The sequence below is a fragment of the Hyperolius riggenbachi genome, chromosome 8 (assembly GCF_040937935.1).
Source record: "Hyperolius riggenbachi isolate aHypRig1 chromosome 8, aHypRig1.pri, whole genome shotgun sequence".
Lineage (NCBI taxonomy): Eukaryota > Metazoa > Chordata > Amphibia > Anura > Hyperoliidae > Hyperolius > Hyperolius riggenbachi.
The window spans coordinates 82,279,739-82,303,791 of record NC_090653.1 but is presented as its reverse complement, the minus strand read 5'-3'; the positions used below and the strand labels follow the sequence as shown (position 1 = coordinate 82,303,791).

General features: G+C 46.9%; 2 protein-coding genes across 22 annotated transcripts in view; one reads left to right on the top strand and one right to left on the bottom strand.

Moving 5' to 3' along the window:
- Positions 1 to 24,053, top strand: part of HIPK4 (homeodomain interacting protein kinase 4) — a 546,520-nt gene that overhangs the window by 284,953 nt on the left and 237,514 nt on the right. For 14 of the 16 annotated variants that reach the window (XR_011023519.1, XR_011023518.1, XR_011023521.1 and 11 more), the window contains one exon: positions 524 to 633. The exons of the other annotated variants lie outside the window; for them this stretch is intronic. The gene's annotated coding sequence lies outside the window, so the exon portion shown is untranslated. The remainder of the gene's footprint in view (positions 1 to 523; positions 634 to 24,053) is intronic. 16 annotated transcript variants of the gene reach the window in all.
- The window catches only part of LTBP4 (latent transforming growth factor beta binding protein 4), a 312,121-nt gene that overhangs the window by 197,188 nt on the left and 90,880 nt on the right, over positions 1 to 24,053 (bottom strand). The gene's annotated exons all lie outside the window — the stretch shown is intronic.

Here is a 24,053-nt window from a genome sequence, read left to right as displayed (position 1 = left end):
AATTTGTCTTGGAACATGCTGGAAGGTACATACTGAGGGAGAGTGGGTGAGCGTGAGCCTGCTAACTTCCTGCACATTTGGCTCCACCCATAACCACGCCCACATGTAATATGTGGCCACGCCTTAGGGGGCGCATTAATAGTCTTTGTCCCCGGGCGCTGAAAGCCCTAGCTACGCCTCTGACATTATGTGCTCATTTTAATTTCCCATACCCTTTAAGCCCTCTGTTACAATGTAACCTATCATTGTTAAAATAATATTTCCCTCAATGCAGTGATATACAGTAGACAAGGTTTTGCAGGCAAAAATTGCACACCCATTGTGAAAGGTGAAAGTTGCATCCATCTCTGGCTTCTGACCAGTGAAAGTGGTTTTAGCTTTACAATAACCTAGTACTGAAGGCAATGTCATTACCAAAGGGAGAGCTAGGTCCAACACAATGGAGGTGTAATCTTTGCTTTCATATAACTTGCTTCTTTTTCATAAATAACAATCACACCACTTATCTTCCTTTTGCCTTCAGACCACCGTGTAACACGACATCATCTAGCACAGTCAGGGACACACCTCTTGCTGGCACAAGAAACAAGGGAGGCTGCCAGAGCTGACTGCGACTTTGGGAAAAGAATTAAGGTAATTGCCAGATTTTTTTCTTTATTGTAGATACAAGTCGGAAATGGGTGGGTGTGGGCTATAAAGCTATTTCCTTTTTATATTACTGGGAGTGGAGCTGTATTAAATCACCATATTGTACTGTATGAAACTATTGTTATTTTAAAAGTTAGTTAGGCCTGCTGTGTCTGACTGAAAGAGCATGTTGGATGGGGGGATAATGTTCAGAATCAGAATCAGAATCAGAATTTATTTCGCCAAGTACAACGGTGGATTGTAACCGGAATTGGTTTTGGCGCATACAGGGTCGTTGGTGAAAAACAAGAAAATAGCACGGTTAAGCATGGTACATACGTAGACGTGGGACAAGCATACATAGGACAACATTACAGTTTGTGCGTACATTTAGGCAGAGCGTCGTATACAATTAAGCATGGTACATACTAGGCATGGTCGGAATAGCCGATTTCCGTTTCCGGCACAATTCCGCATTCCGACATATAGAAATTCCGTTACCGTTCCATTCCGACGGTATACCGGGTCAATTCCGCGGAATTCCGATTTACACGGAATTCCGTCGGAAAATTTTTAAAATCAATCAATCTCTCTCTCTCTCTCTCTCTCTCTCTTCCTCCTCCTCCTCCTCCTATCCATCCATCCATCCAATACAGTAGGGAATTGCAGATTTTCAAAACAGCTTATATACCATAGCTGGGATTTGAACCCAGAACCTAGTGTGTAGTAGGTATGTGTCTTACCCTCTAGACCATGACCCACACTGCATGCTAAAGCTGCCGGTAGCATAAACCATACTTCCATTATGATCAATTCGATAGAAAAAGTAGCATGATTAAGGATTTGTACTTTTTGAAAAGCATGCTTATTTATATACCATAGCTGGGATTTGAACCCAGGACCTAGTGTGTAGTAGGTATCTGTCTTACCCTCTAGACCATGAACCACACTGCATGGAAGTAGGTATCTGTCTTACCCACTAGTAAGGCTGAGGCTGGAGAGGCTGCAGCCTCAGGGCGCAGTGTAGGAGGGGGTGCACAATTCATTCAGCTGTCATTCCCAATTGTGTTTGAAGCAGAAAGAAATAAGAAAAGGTGATACATGGCAGCGACAGCAAGCCAGATAAGTAGAGATTAAGGTGTTGGGGGTGGGGGGGGGGGCCCTGGGGCACCTCTTAGTGTAATAGCAATCAGTGTGTGACAGCTGGGGTGGGAGGGATGGGGGGGCGCACTTTGCTGTCTCAGCCTTGGGTGCTGAAGGACCTTGTCCCACCTCTGACCACACTACATGCTAAAGCCTGGCCCTGAGTGTGGTTGATGGTCTAGAGCAGTGGTCCTCAAACTAAGGCCCGCGGGCCGAATGTGGCCCCCTAAGGCTTTCTTACCGGCCCCCCACACAGAAAAGGTATTGCTTATAAATGCAGTCAGCTACATCTTTAAATATTGGTGGTCCACATATGGAATAGCAGTGCAGCACCCCCCATCCACATGGAAGCCAGAAAGCAGAAATGTTGCTGGTTTCCAATCAAATTCCACATCAGGTGACACTGCTGTCCAATTGGCTTGCAGATTGTCACCTGGGTATGCTTCACTGTCTGGTCCGCAAAGACTTCTACATCATTTTATGTTTACTCCGGCCCACCAGCGGTCTGAAGTATGTTGACCCGGCCCTCAACCCAAAATGTTTGGGGACCCCTGGTCTAGAGGGTAAGACAGATACCTACTACACACTAGGTCCTGGGTTCAAATCCCAGCTATGGTATATAAGCATGCTTTTCAAAAAGTACAAATCCTTAATCATGCTACTTTTTCTATCGAATTGATCATAATGGAAGTATGGTTTATGCTACCGGCAGCTTTAGCATGCAGTGTGGGTCATGGTCTAGAGGGTAAGACAGATACCTACTACACACTAGGTTCTGGGTTCAAATCCCAGCTATGGTATATAAATAAGCATGCTTTTCAAAAAGTACAAATCCTTAATCATGCTACTTTTTCTATCGAATTGATCATAATGGAAGTATGGTTTATGCTACCGGCAGCTTTAGCATGCAGTGTGGGTCATGGTCTAGAGGGTAAGACAGATACCTACTACACACTAGGTTCTGGGTTCAAATCCCAGCTATGGTATATAAATAAGCATGCTTTTCAAAAAGTACAAATCCTTAATCATGCTACTTTTTCTATCGAATTGATCATAATGGAAGTATGGTTTATGCTACCGGCAGCTTTAGCATGCAGTGTGGGTCATGGTCTAGAGGGTAAGACAGATACCTACTACACACTAGGTTCTGGGTTCAAATCCCAGCTATGGTATATAAATAAGCATGCTTTTCAAAAAGTACAAATCCTTAATCATGCTACTTTTTCTATCGAATTGATCATAATGGAAGTATGGTTTATGCTACCGGCAGCTTTAGCATGCAGTGTGGGTCATGGTCTAGAGGGTAAGACAGATACCTACTACACACTAGGTTCTGGGTTCAAATCCCAGCTATGGTATATAAATAAGCATGCTTTTCAAAAAGTACAAATCCTTAATCATACTGCATTGGATGGATGGATGGATGGATGGATGGATGGATGGAGGAGGAGGAGGGAGAGAGAGAGAGATTTTTTTATGCTATTGCGGAAAATTCCGTCGGAATTATAACATTTCCGCGGAATTCCGTTTGAGAGTTATAGGAATTCCGATTTGACTATCGGAATCGGAATTAACCTAATTCCGGCCGGAATCACGGAATTTATAATTCCGCGGAATTTTCCGAACATCCCTAGTACATACGTATAAACAAAAGCAAAAACAAAGCAAGAACAGAGCATTACAGCATACACATACAGTTAGCATAATACAAACAGAGCATTACAGCATACCTGTACAATTAACGTAATACACACATAGCATAGCAAGACATACACTGATAGCGGGAACAGAAAAGAGTGGGACTGGAGGAGCAGCCTGAGAGCTGATATGAGCGCTGCCATTTTCGGCACTGGACGCTACACAGCGACGCGCTCCCAACTAGACAGGTGCTACCGATTGTCCGCGAAAAGTAGAGAGGATGCTGGAGAGGATGCTGGGGGGGGATCATGATGGAGGCGGCCAGCAGGGATACTGGGCAGCAGTGGTGGATGTGGGGCCACCCAGGCTGGGCAGCAGTGGTGGACATGAGGCCGGGGGGCACCCCGGCTGGGCCGCAGGTAAGGTTAGGCCTCCTGCACACATGGAGTGGCGGTGGGTGAGGGGGCTGGCTCAGGGCAGCAGCAGAAAAAGCCCGAACAGCTGATCAGCTGTCGGCCCTCAGGCGGTTTGTGCAGCCGGGCGCATCGCTGGAGGCCCGCATGGCGTTGTCCCCTGTGTGTGCGGAGGATGGTGGCCTCTCCCTAGGAGCCAAACCTGGTCGTCGGGCCTCAAATCAAATGCAGTGTGGGGTTGGTGGCACGGCCCGGATGGTGTCCCTGATGGTCCGGGGGCAGCGGCGGCAGATCAGCAGAGGTCCGTTTTTTATTAATTTTTCCCAGTCAGTGGTGTTCAAATTGCAGCAGTGCGGGGCAGGCGGTCTCCGGGTAGCAGCTGCAATCCCTCTGGTTGCCCCGGCAGCAGTGTTGTGGCTTCCCCACGTGGTGTCCAGCGGGACTCTGTTACTGAGGCGATGTGCGGCCAGCAGGGGTAGAGATGTGCGGTGGCGGAGGGGCTGGCTGGAGAGTCGCACGGCGAGCAGCAAGAGTCAGGCAGCGAGCAGTGAGAACGAGTGCCCGCTGTCGGCCCGCTGCTAGCAGGCTCCCTGGGCTAGTGTGGTGGGCTGCATGGTGACATCCTCCGTGGCCGGGACCTATGAAGGACTGGAGCCTCTCCGTTGGGAGCCGTCCCGGTTCCCGAGCTGCGGTGCTGTGGTGGGACCAGCGTGGGTGGCAGCGCTGATGGTCTGGAGGCAGCGGCGGAGGATCGGCTGGTCCAGGTCCCCTCTCCATGCCTGCGCTCTGCACGTGGCCCCAAGCAGCTGATTCCATCGCCGACCCGCATACAGCGACGCGTGGCTGGAGCTGTGCCAGACCAGCGTGCCCATGTCCTCCGCATCCCTCCCCAGCGTGGAGAGAAGCTCAGAGGTGAGTGGAGGGAGAGATTACATCGAAAAAGTAAAAAAAGACCGGAGCCCTGTGGCCCGAGGCGTCCGAGTCCGGCGCCATCTTGGTTGCACATAGACAAGAGCCTATAGGCACAGATGTCCTGGCACACTAGACCTCATCCTCCACGAACCTACAAACCCCCGCAGGTATGCTGGCTGTCACTTCTCCCTTACTTACCTTGCCCGTCATAGATAGCTACAGATGCCCCTTAGTATAAGGTAGCCAGAGCTACCCCGTTTGCCACCAGCAATCTTTTCCTTTTCTCAGATAGATTATGGGGTGGGGGGTTGGGGTTCTGTATGGATGATATTGTGGTGAAACCCCTCCCATTGTGTGATGTCATGACCATGGTCCTGGCAGTTTGCTGTCTGTGAACCTGCTTGCATTGTGGGAAATAATGGCTTTTTCCAACTGCCAAGCATGCAGTATCTTCCTCTGTGCAAAAAACTCTCAGGAACAAACATTCTGCACAGATCACTTGGGAGGAGTAAAGATGTCAGGGAGAAGATCTTACAATGGGAAAACATTGCCTAAATAATCTATCAATTAAAATTGTAAAAAATAAGCAATTTCATTCTTTGTCATTTTCACTACAGTTACTCTTTAAGCTGGTGCTGAACTCAGGACTTCCTCTCTGCTCTAAAAGATTAGCAACAGCATAAGAACTTATAAACAAAAACATTTCTTTGTTACAGCTGATACAAATCTTGCCATAAATCTGCAGTGTGCCGACTTCCTGCTTTCATGGAAGCCGAGATATTGTTAACATGTGTTTGCAAATGAGCTCTGTGCAGTGGCAGTCAGCTGACACAGCTGAGGGATCAAATTACAACTTGTGATTAGTCACAGATTGGGGGGGGGGGGGGGTAGACAGGCTAAACTCTCTAAACACATACAGGGTGCATTTCTGCATGTTTTCCTCCTGTCCTGTGCAAGAGTTCAGGTCCACTTTAAGGGCCCGTTCAGACTGCACGCGTTTCCAGACGCGTTTTGGAAACGCGTGCAGGAGGCCGACACGCACGACATCAGACAGTGCATAGAGTGCACTGTCTGATGTTCACACTGCATGCGGTCCGGGAACGCATGCTGCACGCAGATTTTGTTTCAAACGCGCGGCTGTCCCATTCACTTTTCAGTGATGGGATCAGCCACGCAACGCATACAAACGCGGATGGCGTGCGTTCGCATGCATTGCGTTCCGCATGCGTGGCCGTCCGCGTTTGTAATGTGAACCGGCTCTAAGGACACGAAATATAATTTATTTTTATAACACAGAGCAAAACAGGCCATTTTTACAGATTGTCAGTAAATTTATGCACGGTTGGCAAACCCAGGGGTGCCTCTAGTCATTTTGTCACTCCAGGCGAGAAAACCTGTGCCCCCCCCCCCCCGAAGCCCCTCCCCCACAGGAAAATAATCCTAATGCAGCATCGTTTCACCAGAAAATAATCATAATGCGGCAGTGTTTCAGCAGAAAATAATAGTAATTATCGTAATTCAGAATCGTAATTCACCAGAAAATAATCGTAATGTGGCAGTGTTTCACCAGAAAATACACTTATTGCAGCAGCATTTCACCAGAAAATAATCGTAATGGGGCAGCGTTGTCAGAAAATAATCGTAATGTGGAAGCGTTTCACCAGAAAATACACGTAATCCAAGCAGAGGGAAAGAGTAGAGAGGGAGAGGCAGCATAAGATGTAAGAGGGGGGTAGAGGAACAGAGAGGGAGAGGGAGAGACAGCATAAGATGGAAGAGGGTGCAGAGGAACAGAGAGGGGTAGAGACAGCATAAGATGGAAGAGGGGGCAGAGGAACAGAGAGGGGAGAGGGAGAGACAGCACAGCACTAAAGCACAGGTTTACAGCTTTACCAGCCTACAGCCTAACCAGCTTTCAAAGAAAACTTTAGTATCAAAAGAGCAGGGCACATTCTAGCAGTTATAACAGTACTGGGAGTCTGCACACAGGACAGGAAGTGTTCTTAGCAGCCTGCCTGCATACCTTCTCTTCTGCCTGTGCATGCAGCTTATCATCTCTGGAGCAGAAACTTCCCTTCTCCCGGGCTGTGTTGCTGTCTTGTGTGGGGGCGGGGCTCCAACACGGACAAATCACATTCTTCTCTCTGTGACTGCATCTGTCCCCTGGCTGTCTTGCTCCAGTGTCTGTGTGCAGCCAGTGACACAGGTGGGGGGTCCGACTGTCGGGGGCATAAGCTGGCTGGCCGCTGGCTCCTGGTTTGACTGGCGTGGGGCGGAGTTAAAGGCTGGGCCACACGGGAAAAACACTTTACCTGTGTGGCTACTGAGAAGAAGGGGCACGGCTTTAAATAAGGAGCCTGGCAGAGAAGAGCAGTATTGATTGCTCTATTGGCTGTGGAGAAGTGGAGGTGGAGGCACTGCTGAGCACATGGTAGCGTGCCGAGCACCGGGGACGGAGTCGGGAGGTAATATAATATAAAAAAAAAAAAAAACATGGTCACAGTAGCAGAGGTGGGGGAATGCGCCTCACCACCTCATGGCGCCTCACCACCTCATGGCGCCCCAGGCAACCGCCTATACTTGCCTGGTGGGTGAGACGCCCCTGGGCAAACCTGATACACACTTACATTTCTCATAGACAAAAAGCAGCGACCATAGCCTGATTGCTCTCCGGAACATCTGTGATACAATGATGCTGAGTAACACCAGCTAACAAGTCTGTTTATGATTAATCCAGACATCCCAGCACCTGCCTTATCTCAGAGGAACAATAGCAACTGACTAGGAAAATCCTTTCCATGCAATTGATGCCTACACTGAGATCAGCAGCTTGCCTGTGCATTGGTTACACAGTTCTAGAGTGACCAGTGCAATAGAGTCATTTGCTTATGGGTCAGATGCTGTTATGCATACTGAGCACTAATCAGGATAGGAGTTGGACCCCTTCTCTTCCCCATCTACACACATGGTCTGGCACAGTTAATATGCTCAATAATATGGTTAATGCGCTTTTCAGTATCAATTTATCACTCGGCTCCTGACCTCTCTACACTATTAAGAGGAACTGTACCCAAAGATTGACCTTCACCCTATTCAATAGCTGATACCCCCTCTCTCCCACAAGAAATCTTTACCTTTTCTCAAAAAGATCATCAGGGTGGTCTGTATGGCTGTTAAGGTGCCCATACACTCGTCAGATTGGCAGCAGATAGGTTAAGAAATGCATCTGATGATCTATCTGATGCGTTTTTAGAACATTTTTTACCAGGATAGAATTCCAATAGATTTCAGTTTGAAATCTATTGAAATTCGATCTGATGGCATTTTTTGCCATCAGATTTCCATTAAGGCCAATGCAAACTGATAAGCAATCTCATCAGATCGACCTACATTTTCCACCCTGCCAGTTCGATGGAAAACCATCGAAATCGATCGAAAACGGCCATCGATCGGTCGATTGGCCAACCGATTTGCAATCGATCTATCGATCGATCGATCGGGATCGATCGGTCGGCCAGAAAATCGGCTGAGTGTATGGGCCCCTTTATTGTGGTGAAACCCCTCCCACAGTGTGATGTCATGACCATGGTCCTGACAGTTTGCTGTCTGTAAACCTGGATGCATTGTGGGAAATAACATTTTAGCTTATCACATTGATAGGGGCGTGGTTATTGATAATGGCAGTTGGTGCAGTCTGTTTCTTTTTTCATGTCTGCCAGTAGTAAAGATGATTATGTGCAGGCTGATTGTGGATGAAGCAATATTTACAAATTACATGGCGAATATCAATAATTTCTAAAACGTCTCACTTTGCATTTATTGATTATTTTTTTTCCCCCCTTTTCGTTCCTCTTCATCTCCAGTCCACAGTGGTCTATCTGCTTTTTTCTTCATTCATGTCATACATTTGCTTAAACTTAAAGGGAATCTGGACTGGAATTTTCTTTGGGAAACACTGTTGAAATTTGGATTGGGTGATGAATTTGTGGGTTGGCTCCGAATTTTGTACACCGCACCAACGACTTATTTGTATGGCCTTCATTTTCTTTATCCCGGGGTTCGAGACGGGGAGCCCCCCGACCCCCAAGCTTTTCACGATTGCGGTACAATCTCTGGCGATGTGACATCAAGCCAGCGATCAGGTAAAAGGGTTAACATTTGGCAACCGTATAGAAAATCGGACAGAATGGGAGTAGTTCCAAAGGCTGCCTGATGAGTACTAAAGACCTAGCATGTCGAAAACCTCAACCGAGGACGGCACAGGAACGACAGGACAGACTGAGGACCAGGAAAGCTTGGTGGTAATCAGATATAGTTTGGTTGAAAAAAGACATCCATCCATGAAGTCCAACGAGAATAAAAAAATAAATAAATACGTAAACATTAGGTACATTTCTGTCCTGCACACTCACACACATACTGTATCCCAGTTGATCCAGAAGGATCTAGAACATTCCCTCTGCTTAGGTAGGTAAGCTTCCTCTATCTCTCCATACACTCCACTGGTACTGCTCCTCTGCCACTTCCTCCATTGGCTGCCAATTACCCACAGAATGCAGTTCAAACACCTAACCATCTCTTACAAAGCTCTATATCAGTTGCCTCCCCACTCCTGTATATTTCTTCACTAATTTCCAGATACTGGACTTGATTCACAAAGCTGTGCAAATTGTTTATCACGGGTGTGCTAAACAGTAAGCACGTGAAGTGCCGTTCGTGGACTTTTGCGCGCGCAATTTGCTGCAGATTACGCGCGCAAAAGTCCGCGAACGGCACTTCACGTGCTAACTGTTTAGCACAGCTTTGTGAATCAAGCCCACTGTCTGGTCTGCAAATTTCACTCCTGACATAAAAGCGGAATATAACCCTGCATTTCAACTTTGCTCTAAAACATTATTTACAGTATATTATATGCAACCAGCATTTTTTTTTACTAGACCAGCATTGGAAGAGTTACACAGAGCTTTAAAGTTCCTGGACAGAACTGCAGACGCATCCGAAGCTGACATAGATACATTTTGTTTACATAAATGTATCTAAGTGTGGCATGTGACTCACTCTCTCTGACTGAGAAGGAGTTGGAGGACAGCCAAAGAGTGTGTAACATTTATCACTTGTTACATTCTATGTAGTTAAATGTATCTATCTGAACTTCTGCATATCTCTCCACGGAACTTTAAACCTCTGTGTTTAACCCTTCCAATGCTGGTCTAGTAAAAAAAAAAATGCTGGTTGCATATAATATGCTGTAAATAATGTTTTAGAGCAAAGTTGAAATGCAGGGTTACATTCCGCTTTAAACCCTCCTATCTTCTGTTTTTGTCAGCTCCTACCACTCTCATATCCAGGACTTTTCTTGAGCTTCATTCCTCATTTGGAACACTCCTCCACACATGGTCTGCAATACTCCAAGCTTTGAAACCTTTAAATGCCCTTAAAACACACTTCTTCAGACTAGCGGATAATCTATCATAGAACCTCTACATTAGCACCAGTAATCAAGATTCGCTACCGAATCCACCGGCCCCTTAAGGGGCCCATACACTCAGTCGATTTTTGGCCGATCGATTGATCAAAATCGATCAATTGGTCGATTGCAAATCGATTAACCAATTGATCGATTTGCGGCCAATTTCGATCGATTATGAACGATTTCAATCGATCTGGTAGGCTGGAAAATCTAAGTCAATCTGTTGAGATTGCTTATCATTTTGCATTGGCCCCTAATGGAAATCTGATGGCAAAAAAATGCCATCTGATCGATTTTTAATAGATTTCAAACTGAAATCTATTGGAAATCTGTTCCTAGTAAAAAATGTTCCTAAACACATCAGATAGATCAGAAATCTATCTGATGATCTATCTGCTGCTAATCTAACAAGTGTATAGCCACCTTTAGTCTCCATCCAACAACCCTGTAGACCAGAGTTCCCCAACTCTGTCCTCGAGGACCACCAACATTGCATGTTTTTCAGAAAACCGAAAACATTCACAGGTGAGGTAATTAGTGTCTCAGCAGAGCTGATTAAAGGAATACTATCGATTCACATATTTTTTTCAATTGACACAGGAATTGTTTGGGAAGTGCTGCTAAGTACTGGTGTATACATTTTAGTAGCAACTTCTTTGTTTACTGTTAGCAAAATACTTTCAAAGTTTACTGACACCAAAACTGACGGCTGACTGAGCCATGAGGAGAGGGGAAATTCCCCTCACACTTGATATGTTAACTCTATGTGTAACTCTGTGTGTGACAGAGAAGAGAGCTTCCAACAGCTGCAGCTCCGGAAATGTAACTAATTCTCACAGCTTTTTCATACTGTTTTTGCTTTCAGAGTTTGATATGTTTGATATTTGCTTTCTGTAGTCTGATATGCAACTCTGGCTGTGCATTGAAGCAGACACCCCTTCTGCAATTGATTTGTCCCAATATAGCTAAATCCTACCCTCAATAAATTACAGCTTTTGCCTCTGATATTTAACATGAAAAGTAGGAAAATGTTTACATAGCTACTTAGACATTATTTGCACATTGTCATTTTAGAAAACTTGGGTATTGATAGTATTCCTTTAACGACCTCTGCAGGGGCGCCGCCAGGCACCAAGCAGACCAAGCGGCTGCTTGGGGCCTCATGTCTTTAGAGGCCTCGGAGGCTCTGTGACGTCGTTGTGACGTTTTTTTAATTCCCTCTCCCCCTGCATTGCTCGGAACTCCCTGGCCGTGTCTCCCTCTGTGACGTCCCCAGTGACGTCACACGCAGCTGCCGCACCACCGCGCAGCGTGCATTTGCAGTGGAACGCAGAGCCAGGCCAGCCAGATCCATTCGCTGGTAATGGGTGAGGACTGTCCGACTGCGGTGCACTTTGAACATTAACTCCGCCCCCCATTGAAGCCTATTGGATGGGTTCAGCCAGGCCATGTGCTAGCTCAGTGCCTGCTAGCAAGCAACTCCCCCCCGTCTGCCATACAGGACGAAAGAATCCACATGTGATTGGCAACTGCACGGATTAGCCAGGTCCCTGACGGAGCAGAGCCAGAAAGCTTGGGGGAGATTTAAAATGTAAAGGACTGGTGCTGTACACCTCCGGTGCGGGGAACACGTGACCGCGTCGCAGGAGAAGTTACACAGGAGCCTGGTCTGGGGAATCTGGTAAGATTGGTCTCTAGTCTCATTCCACGCAGCAGCCTCCACTGTTTGCCTCTCTTGTCCCCTGCATCTTCAATCAGCCCATGCTCTCTCATCCTGCTATAACCAGCACTTTCCTCTCAGAACCCCCAATGTGCCCTCATGTACTCCTACCCACCACTTACAATGCTCTATTGCTCTGTCACCACTCAGTGTGCCCTCACTCTCTCTCATCCTCCCCCTGCATCCAGAAAGTGCCCACCCAAGTACCCTCAATGTGCCCTCACTCTCTCACCTCCAAGCAACCTCGAATTTCCCTCACTTCCCCCCCAGCTTTCCCCCCTCCCCCAGTCGTGCGCTCCTTCACTCTCCAGCCATGTGCTCCTTCCCTTACCAGCCTCAACACCCCACCCCCCCCCCCCTCGGTCGTGCGCTCCTTCCCTCCCCAGCCCCCTCGGTCGTGCGCTCCTTCCCTCCCCAGCCCCCTCGGTCGTGCGCTCCTTCCCTCCCCAGCCCCCTCGGTCGTGCGCTCCTTCCCTCCCCAGCCCCCTCGGTCGTGCGCTCCTTCCCTCCCCAGCCCCCTCGGTCGTGCGCTCCTTCCCTCCCCAGCCCCCTCGGTCGTGCGCTCCTTCCCTCTCCAGCCCCCTCGGTCGTGCGCTCCTTCCCTCCCCAGCCCCCCGGTCGTGCGCTCCTTCCCTCCCCAGCCCCCTCGGTCGTGCGCTCCTTCCCTCCCCAGCCCCCTCGGTCGTGCGCTCCTTCCCTCCCCAGCTCCACATTGTGATGCGTGGCAACGCCCATTTTTGCTCACCGCAGGACTGTCAGGATGGGGAGGGCGCAAAAAACTGTCTGTCCCCGGGCGCTGAAAACCCTAGCTACGCCTCTGGGTCACACTGTTGTCTGCACTGGGCTTGCGCCAGGCAGAGCAGCGCTACGGGAAGATGGCGTCCGAAGCCCTGTACTGGAGACTATTTGTGTCTCCAGTATAGGGCTTTGGGCGCCATCTTCCCGTAGCCCTGCTATTCAGTTCAGCGCAGGAGATTGCAGTCTGGGGAAGCTGCGCGCCAGAGGCTGACCGGGAGAGAAGACTTCTGTCAGGTGAGTAAATTTTTTTTTTTCTGAAATGTGGCCCAAATTGCGTTTGTTTTCTGCTGAAATGTGACCTAAATTGCATTTGTTTTCTGCTGAAATGTGGCCCAAATTGCGTTTTTCTGCTGAAATGTGGCCCAAATTGCATTTGTTTTCTGCTAAAATGTGGCCTAAATTGCGTTTTTCTGCTGAAGTGTTGCCCAAATTGCATTTGTTTTCTGCTGAAATGTGGCCTAAATTGCATTTGTTTTCTGCTGAAATGTGGCCCAAATTGTGTTTGTTTTCTGCTGAAATGTGGCTCAAATTGCATTTGTTTTCTGCTGAAATGTGGCCCAAATTGCATTTGTTTTCTGCTGAAATGTGGCCCAAATTGTGTTTGTTTTCTGCTGAAATGTGGCTCAAATTGCATTTGTTTTCTGCTGAAATGTGGCCCAAATTGCATTTATTTTCTGCTGAAATGTGGCCCAAATTGTGTTTGTTTTCTGCTGAAATGTGGCTCAAATTGCATTTGTTTTCTGCTGAAATGTGGCCCAAATTGCGTTTGTTTTCTGCTGAAATGTGGCCCAAATTGCGTTTGTTTTCTGCTGAAATGTGGCTCAAATTGCATTTTTCTGCTGACATGTTGCCCAAATTGCGTTTTCTGCTGAAAATGTTGCCCACATTGCATTTATTTTCAATGTCATGGCCACGGACGTAGCAAACACCACCCACGCCCATTTTTCGGCGCAAACACCCCCGTCCCATCCTCCTGCTCCACCCACCTGTCATGCCACGCCCACTTTTTGGCGGGATAACCACGCCCATTTTTCGGCAGGATAGGGCCACTTCCTACAGTCCGCTTGGGGCCACAAAAACCTTAGCTGCACCCCTGGACCTCTGTGGATTTCCACAAAATATGCACAGTTGGTGGGCCTTGAGAACAGGGTTGGGGAACACTGCCTGTAGTCTGTACACTCAAAAGAGCAAGGTCCCCCCTTCCCTACTGTTTCCTAAGTCTGTGGTACTTATTCCATCAAATGAAAAAGTACAATGTTTTCATAGCACGCATGAACTATGTATGTATTTTGTATTATACTAGGCCATTTGCTACCTGAAGCAAATGCTGCCACCCCCTTCCTTCCCAGTTAGAAATGTAGCCAGTATCTGTGCAACACCCCCTCCCCCCGCATACATAAAAAAGCTCATTATCATTATTCTACTATGAAAGTGTAAAACACAATGTAAAATATCGGTATTAAATACCAATATTTTACTATAGCTAATCTCAAGCCTATGCTCACACTGAACCCTCCCACTACCGGTGCCTATCCATGAACCCGAAAGCTAACCTTAACCCCTGCCGCCGCAAACCCCACACCCACGGCCAACCTTAAAGTGGACCCAAATTAAAAATACAAGATTTCAAAAATAAAATCTATTTTCTAACTTATAATAATAAATAGCAGCCTTTTTTCAGCTACATGATGACAAATATAAAATATTTTACATTTATTGGAGGAACCCCTCCCTTCCTATCATATTGCCGGGACAGAATCCGGCAAACTGGTGGAGTAGGTGGTGTCCGGCAAAGGAGGAATTGCTAATGGCTGCCACCTGTATAACCCTAGTTATGAAAAGAGAAGGGTGAAAAGCATGCACTGAAATGCTCATAGGCTTGAAGGAGTGTTTATTTATCTTTGTATGTATCAGAGTGGTGCAACTAAATGTTTTGAATTAAAAAAATGTTTGGTTTGGGTCCGCTTTAACCCTTCCTCCCCCACAGCTAAACTTCTCTGTCCCCGCTGCCACAAAAACCGCACCCAAGGCTAACTTTAACTCTTCCAAACCCAGAGCTAACCTCAACTGTCCCCACTACTAAAAAAAAAATTGGGTGCCGCCATAGGAGTCATTGCATTTATTAGTAAGAAGGGGGAAGTTGTAGTATAGTAGCACCCACATTTCGACCACTAGCTCTCCTGTTCACCAAGTACCCTCAAACTCCCCATCCAGCCCCCCATTTTTTCCTCAAAGTCCCTGCTCTGCAGAGGATCACAGTTTCCCACTTCCTGAGGAACAGCTACCAGTCTTCCTCTCACTTCCCCATTTTTCTCTCCTCTCTGGTATCCTAAAAAAGTGAATTATTATATAATTATGGATAACAATTGCAATGAATATAATTAGTACAGTGTACTTTAATGTTTATGCCAGACACAACTACTGTATAGGGGAAATGAACAAGCTATACAGCCCTATAATAACTCTGCTATAAACCCCAATCACACATAGTTACGTCAGGTTATGTAATTGTGACACAACCAGGTCTCTGCTGGTAAATTGGCCATATGGTGCCAGGCTGATAATGCAGGAAAAGAACCGTTCTCAAAATCTAGCAATTTGAGAACATTCAGTCTGTCAATGAAAGGTATCGCTTGGAACCACAGCTTTCTTTTTCTCTAATACAAGTACTGGGAGGCTCAGCCCACTTTTCCACTGGAACTGCTGTTTTGCGTGCCTTTCTGGCAGGGAGAAAACTGTCTTTTCCGAGGTCACAAGGCCAGGTTTCCCATTGAAAACAGTATTGTGAATGGAAAACATACTGAAACTGTTGTGTGTAGAATGTAACACGCAACACAGTGCACGTCAGTACATAACTATGGCCATGAGGTGTCTGGTGATTTCTCTGCCTGTCCTTGCTTGGAAGGAAATCTGTTTGGCAGATCCAGGTTTCATCTGCTTATTGAGACATTACCCTGAAAAACAAGTGTGTGCTGCCATTTCTTTTGTTTTTAGGAAGCTTTCTCTACACAGAAGGAGTTTGTAATGATGTTAGGCCCAGTGCACACCGAGCAATTTTAGGAGCGATCCGCCAACTGCATCCGCCAGTGAAAACGCTTGGGTAATGTATTTCAATGGGATGGTGCACACCAGCGGTTTGAGGTTTTTAGCAAACGTGCCTCCTGCTGCACGTTCGCGGTTTGCAGAAGCGTTTCTGCCTCAATGTAAAGTATAGGAAAAACGCAAACGGCTGTGGAAAACGGCAGATCAGAGCGCTTTTCCAGGCGTTTTTGTTACAGAAGCTGTTCAGTAACAGCTTTTACTGTAACAGTATTTATAATCTGCTACACAAAAATGCTCCCAAAAACGCTAGGCATGTTTAGAAAACGTCTCTAAACATGCCTAGAATCGCTCTGAAATCAGCTCCAAAAACCACTAGCGCTTTGACGATCTGCTAGCGGTTTTGATGTGCACTGGGCCTGAAAGCCCATGTTAGCCAACCCAGATTTTTCATTGTTAGTTAAGGTAAGTAGGGGACTGTGCCATTACTTACACAGCTTTCAGATTTGATGCAGCTGTTCAAAGAAATTCCTTTGGAACAGATAGTCACATGACCCAGAGATCTTTTCAGAAAATTTGGAGCTGCCAGCAAAGTGGGAGTATGTTGCTCCCTCCCAGCTCCTCCCTGACTACCTCCTGTTAGTGATGATGGTATAGGGGATGGGTTTGGACAGCTTATAGACTGCTGTTTAGTCCAGTCAAGCATGTTTGTCATTTACACAGGAAGTCAGCCCTGCAAACTCAGCCAGCTAGGTAATATAGAAAAATATAATGCCTATTTACCAATGTTTTACCAATCCTTCTTTACACTTTAATAGTAGAATATTGGTAAGTTTACTGATGTTTTACTATCAGCTTTCCTGGGCGCCCAAATTTCCAGGTCCCCTTTTATAACGTACGTATTTTTGGAACTGCTTTCCAGGAATTAAAAGGTTGCAATTACCATTCAGAAAACATATCATAGTACCTGTCAGTAACCCTTTTCATGGAATCATGGCAGGATATAATTGAAACATAGACATTTCATAAAAGGCTACCATTTCAGCCTGGCCTGGCCATACAAAAAAAACACAATCATAAAAATTCCCATCCAGGACTCGACCCACAAACGGATGTGTTATTAATCACTAGTGTTTATTCCATTGTTGCAGAAATATGTACAGTACAACAAAACAGCACGACGTTTCGGGCATAAAAACCTGTATATGGTGATTTATTGATCTGCTCTCTTTCGGAGTCCTGCTTCATCCTGCCTTTCCTTCTTGTGGCACCATGGAACTAAACTATCACACCTCCTGATGACTTTCTGCAATCTTTCTTTTTTTTTTTTCCCAAGCCCTCCTCCAGACCGCTGCCACTGCCAGGAACCTTCTGAAAGTTCATGACCGCGCTCCCCTTCATGTATGAGCGCAGCCACACTGCTCCTGCGCAAGTACGGCCACGTCTGCAAAGTAGCACAGAGACACTCCTGGACGGCTTACTGTGCAGGCACGGCTTGTTGGATATGTTCGGAGGGTCTGCGCATGGCAGTGGTGGTGGTGAGGAGGACTATCCAGATGCTTCCCTGTTTTTGTTTTTTATTTTGCCCTGGGTTCAATTTAAGGACTCCACCCTTCCTGGTAATTTGCCAGAACTTCAGATCAGTTTGCTTCAGTTTTTTGCTATGTTACTGTGTTCTATCCTTCGAATCCTGCTTTCTGATCTCCTGGTTCCTATTGCAGGCAACCTTTCCTTGTATCTTGTGTATAGTAGTTAGATAGAGAGATCCCCCATGATCATCTCAAATGACAATCTAGCATAAATACCGGTGTCCTCTGACCTCCTTGCTGTGACCCCCCCCCCCCGTGTATCTGCTCAACTGGACAATAGCTCCAGTACACAAGTTACTGCAGTTGGACACCCTCTGCTCTTCCATGCCAGATTATCTCTATTACATATAGAAGAGCGTAAGTGTTCTGTTTTGCCCACTAATGTTTCCTCAATAAATTGCTCCACCGATATGGTGCTCCCCAATATTGCTCCTCCAATATAATACTATCTCATATAGTACTGTCCTCGTAGTGTTTTCCCCATGTAGTGCTGCCCTATAGTGTATTCTTCCAAATATGGCCCCCTCCATAGTTTGCACCACCACTTTTCTCCCTCATAAAGTGTTCTCCCACCGAGTCCTGTTCTCCGCTATAGTACTTTCCCAGATAATGCTTTCCAAAAATGCTGATCTCCAATGCCACCAGCTGGTTCATGGCAATCACCCAGCTCTACGGGTTCTAGAAACAGCCCAGCACATAGGCCTGAACTGGTTATTCTCATAAGTAGATGAACTAGCTAGCATTCAAATGACCATGTTACCCTAGATATAGTCTGGCAACTTGGGCAGATGCCAGAAGGTCTGCTAAGCCTACCATCTTCTTTGAGCTGCTTTGGATTGCTCAACTTGAATCATCCCTGTTTCCATACAACAGGAAATTTATGGCAGCCTGTATTCCTGCTCTATGTCCTAACCACCTTAATGAATCAGTGCAATCATGTCAATTCAAGTATTTTACTCTTCGGATAGATTTAGGTAAAGTTAAGTTATGTACACAGATGTGGGCTGACGCGTTCTATATTTCAGGTATGCTTTGTAAAGCCAGTATAATAATCAGTGTCTACTTTGACAAGAGACAGTCGGCTGCTAATACAGAACATTCTCACCCAATCATCTCTGTGTGTGAACATGCTTCAGTGTAATGCAAATACCAGAACTGGACCCCCTAAACCTGATCTTGAATCCTGAGTGTGTAAGTCATTTGCAGAAACAGGACAGATTTTCAGTAGTAGAGGTCTTGGCTCATACATCTAGACTCTCTCAAGGCTTGTTCATTCTAGTAAGTACTTGGTTTCCACTTTCACTATGGGGTAATCAAAGTGATGAAAATGCACACTTTACACTATCCGCAGCTTCTAGGCAAATATATAAATGTACTCATGTGAGCCGGGGTGGCCAAGGCCATGTGAACATTCAGTAGGAACCATCCTAGTGTTTGGGGAGGATCAGTGCAGTCATGTTGGTGGATGTTCTAGTCTTCAGGTATGCGGTTGACCCTGGCACCATCTGTAGGTGCAGGTTCTCGCAAGGTGCAGGGTCTGAGTGGCTATGGGTTTTAACAGGGATACCACTGCTAGTGGACAATAGAGTGTTTTGCTGCCTGACAGCCACCACGTTTCAGCCCCTGTGATTACTCCACTGGTAACAAGGAGACCAAGGAGTACCATAATGAAGTTTATTGCTGTTGAGTGCAGACCTTTGTCCAGAGTCAAAGTCAGATAAACCAATAGTCAAGGAAGGCAGCAAGCAGGCATAGTAGGTGGTCAGGTGACTGTCAGGGACGCCAGAGTTCAATCAAAAAAAGAGACCCAAGCTGAGATTGGGGCAGGCTATATACAATCATGGTCAAGGAGGCAAGCAAGGTCAAAACTGGTAGACAACTAAGAATAAACTAAAGGAGTAGAGGCAGATCTGAAGATGTTACAGCAGTGTCCTGGTGTTAGAGTTGCCCTTAAATAGACTGAAAAAGAGGCGCTCTTTCTTCTGCTACATCAAGTGTGTTGGCATTACAATTGGCCTGATGAAGTGGGCTCAGACCAACAAAACACATTGCCAGTGTGTAATAAATGTCATTGTTATATGAATTGCCAGGTATGCCTCTGTTTGCACATGCACATTTGTAGGGCCAACAGATGAATGTGCATGCCCTTAGAAGTTTGTGCCAAATGCCAGAACATGCGTGTATAGTGGTAGTGTCATAGGCATATTATTGATTAGGTATTGAATAACATTCTTTACCTCATAGGTTATTGATTCAATCCAGGATTGATTGATTAGACCCCCCCCAACAGTTACAGCTCATATCCCTCAATATATATATATATATATTGCTTTATACTGCTTATTCTTTTAACCAATGTGCTATAATGTGTTGCAATCAGTTCAGCTTATGTCCATGGAATGTTCCAGCTCTGTTCCAGTTCCAGTAGCATACGTGGAGGCCAGACAGAACACTTGTAAGATGATGCCTTGCGATGCATGCATGTGCCCTGGACATTGCTGTCCACTTACATTATCAGGCCCCCTGCACACTGCAAATTCAAAAGAAAAACACAGAAAAAACGCAGCAATCGGAATCGAATGTAAAATCGCTTCAAAATCGGAATCTCATGTAGTGTGCAAGAGGCCTTAATAGTGGTGGAGGGGCAGAGCTCTGGTAGTTGCCAAGTGTGCTGGCTGGCTTAGCTGTCACTTCTCCCTTACTTTTCTTGCCCGTTATAGGTAGCTACTGGTGTCCCTTAGCAATAGGTAGCCAGAGGTACCCTCAGTATTAAGTAGCTAGTAGTGCCCCCAAGTATTAGGTAGCTAGAGAAACCTCAGTACTTAGTAGCTGGAGGTGCCCCCGACTGAAGGGTGATCACGTTAATGCAATGTTGAGAGCTGTGTAAGTAACCTCTCATTAACTCTCTGCTTGGGACTCCGCATAGGGAAGGAGGGAGGGATGCACTCAGGGAGGGGAGTGGGCTGCCTTTCCATCATCAGGCGCCAGTAGGCGTGTGCCTACAGTGCCTTATGGTAAATTCGGCCCTGTACACATTAAAGAACAACTTCTATAAACCTGGTGGATATAGCAAGTATATAATGAAACACACAATCAGTGAAAGCTGCACGTTTAAACAATCTTGTTGTTTCCGAGAGTGATTGGAATGTAGAATATCTTACCATAGAAAGTAGTAGTGGCATAAGTATGTCAGCATTTAAAGGGGCACTACAGCGAAAAACTGTAAAATTTGAAATATGTGCAAAGCTATACAAATAAGAAGTACATTTATTCCAGAGTAAAATGAGCCATAAATTACTTTTCTCCTATGTTTCTGTCACTTACAGTAGGTAGTATAAATCTGACAGAAGTGACAGGTTTTGGACTAGCCCATCTCTTCATAGGGGATTCTCAGCAAGGCTTTTATTCTTTACTAGCCAACCCGCGTCGTAGCATACGCCGCATCTATCTATCTAATAGAGTACGTGCCTCAACCTTGAAGCAAGAAGAAGTAGGCTTTCCATGAGAAAATGTATGCGTGCTCAAACACCAGGTTTAACCCTAGCAAGTCTGGCTTTGCAAATCCGGCCTAATTGGCTATTCATGAGGCAATGCTCATGCAAATATGCATTTGCTTTCGCATGCCAAACTATGCAGAGTCAAAAAACCAATACTGCAAAGTGCTCTCTCGCTGCCTGGGAACCACAGCGGCACCCCGGAGTGGGAGGCTGGGTGGCGCAGCTGCCCCCCCCCCAAGCGTGGCCAGCGCTGGGGAGAGCCGTCCGCACCCACCTCCTAATATTAAAAACAGCCACTTACCTTAACGTCCATTGGGTTCTGCTACATGCGCATTCATTTTCTCATGGAAAGCATTTTGTGCAGTTTGTATCCTTTGGAGGCAGGTGGTGGATGGCTTGCTCCGGTGGTGTGAACCCTGGAGTGAGTGCGCCTGTCCTCCCCCCCCCCCCCCCCTCTGGAGTGCTGTATGTGAGCCAGCCCTGAGCTCTAAAGCTCGGGGTGACCCATGCTTCTCTCCTTTCTCATGTGGTGCCCCCAAATTAATGCGCATGTAGCAGAACGCAATGGACGTTAAGGTAAGTGCCTGTTTTTAATATTGGAAGGTGGGTGCAGACGGCTCTCCCCTGCGCTGGCCACACTTGGGGGGGGTCGTCCACGCCACCCAGCCTCCCCCTCCGGGGTGCCGCTGTGGTTTCCAGGCAGTGAGAGAGCCTGGGACCCTACGGTCCCCCAGTTGTATAAAAAGGGGGCATTGGGAATCCTCCCCGTGGCGCTCCTGGAGGCCTGGAGCACACCAAAAACTGCTAGCAGATCCGCAAAATGCTAGCAGATTTTGAAACGCTTTTTCTTATTTTTCTGTAGCATTTCACCTAGCATTTTGCGGTTTTGTAAAGCGTTTTTGGTGTAGTAGATTTCATATATTGTTACAGTAAAGCTGTTACTGAACAGCTTCTGTAACAAAAACGCCTGCAAAACCGCTCTGAACTGCCGTTTTTCAGAGCGGTTTGCGTTTTTCCTATACTTAACATTGAGGCAGAAACGCATCCGAAATCCAAAAAAATGCCTCACCTCGGGAGTATGCGTTTCAGCAAAACGCCTCCCGCTCTGGTGTGCACCAGCCCATTGAAATACATTACCCAAGCGTATCCGCAGCCGCAAGTGGATCGCAAAACGCTGCCGAACCGCTCTGGTGTGCACTAAGCCGGATAGTGCTAATGTAGCATGTAGCAGGGTGACTGCTTTGTGGTATTGGTTTGTGCATGCATTTGCATGAGCATTGCCTCATGAATAGCCAATTAGGCCAGATTTGCAATGTCAGACTTGCTAGGGTAAGGCCTCTTTTCCATGGACTGTGAATAGGCAGTGAAATGGCTCTCAAACTCTCACAACTGCTCACTGCTGCCTGGTAACTGCTCGCTGCTGCCTGGTATCTGCTCGCTGCTGCCTGGTAACTGCTTGTTGCTGCCTGGTAACTGCTTGTTGCTGCCTGGTAACTGCTTGTTGCTGCCTGGTAACTGCTTGTTGCTGCCTGGTAACTGCTTGTTGCTGCCTGGTATCTGCTTGCTGCTGCCTGGTATCTGCTTGCTGCTGCCTGGTAACTGCTTGTTGCTGCCTGGTAACTGCTTGTTGCTGCCTGGTAACTGCTTGTTGCTGCCTGGTATCTGCTCGCTGCTGCCTGGTAACTGCTCGCTGCTGCCTGGTAACTGCTCGCTGCTGCCTGGTAACTGCTCGCTGCTGCCTGGTAACTGCTTGCTGCTGCCTGGTAACTGCTTGCTGCTGCCTGGTAACTGCTTGCTGCTGCCTGGTAACTGCTTGCTGCTGCCTGGTAACTGCTTGCTGCTGCCTGGTAACTGCTTGTTGCTGCCTGGTAACTGCTTGTTGCTGCCTGGTAACTGCTTGCTGCTGCCTGGTAACTGCTTGCTGCTGCCTGGTAACTGCTTGCTGCTGCCTGGTAACTGCTTGCTGCTGCCTGGTAACTGCTTGCTGCTGCCTGGTAACTGCTTGTTGCTGCCTGGTAACTGCTTGTTGCTGCCTGGTAACTGCTTGTTGCTGCCTGGTAACTGCTTGTTGCTGCCTGGTAACTGCTTGTTGCTGCCTGGTATCTGCTTGCTGCTGCCTGGTATCTGCTTGCTGCTGCCTGGTAACTGCTTGTTGCTGCCTGGTAACTGCTTGTTGCTGCCTGGTAACTGCTTGTTGCTGCCTGGTATCTGCTTGTTGCTGCCTGGTATCTGCTCACTGCTGCCTGGTAACTGCTCGCTGCTGCCTGGTAACTGCTCGCTGCTGCCTGGTAACTGCTTGTTGCTGCCTGGTAACTGCTTGCTGCTGCCTGGTAACTGCTTGCTGCTGCCTGGTAACTGCTTGTTGCTGCCTGGTAACTGCTTGTTGCTGCCTGGTATCTGCTCACTGCTGCCTGGTAACTGCTTGCTGCTACCTGGTAACTGCTTGTTGCTGCCTGGTATCTGCTCACTGCTGACTGATAACTGCTTGCTGCTGCCTGGTATCTGCTCACTGCTGCCTGGTAACTGCTTGCTGAGCACACAGCTCAACAGTCCGTGGAAAAGAGGCCTTAAACTTGGTGTTTGATCATGCATACATTTTCTCATGCAAAGTACTTCTTCTTCTTGTTTGAAGGTTGAGGCACTTAGTCTATCATATATATAGATAAAGATATTCCTGACAAAGGATTTAAACAATGATGCTGGCCGGCTTCCCTTCTCCTTACACAGTTTTGTGGCAGTTGGACAGAGCAACTGCCATTCACCAAGTGCTTTTGAAAATAAATAAATCCCTGAGAATCCCCTACAAAGAGATGGACTAGTCCAAAACCTGTCACTTCTGTCAGATTTCTACTACCTGCTGTTAGTGACAGCAACATAGGAGAATAGTAAGGCTGCATTTCCACTTGTACGGTGCGAATCGCCGCGGTAAAAATTCGCATGCGGATGCGAATTTCGCATGCGGGTCTATACGAATTTTCATGCAAATTCGCATGCGAATTCGCATGGATGACGATGTATGCGAATTTAACCATGGCAGTGCTGGTGTGCTTTTCCATTGTTTCTATGCGAATTCGCATGAAAATTCGCATGAAAATTCGCATGCCCAAACCGCATGCGAATTTCCTATTAAATACATTGTATGCGATTCGCATAGCGGTATGCGGTATGCGAATTCTGATGGCTCTGCCATGCGAATTTTTTCTGCAC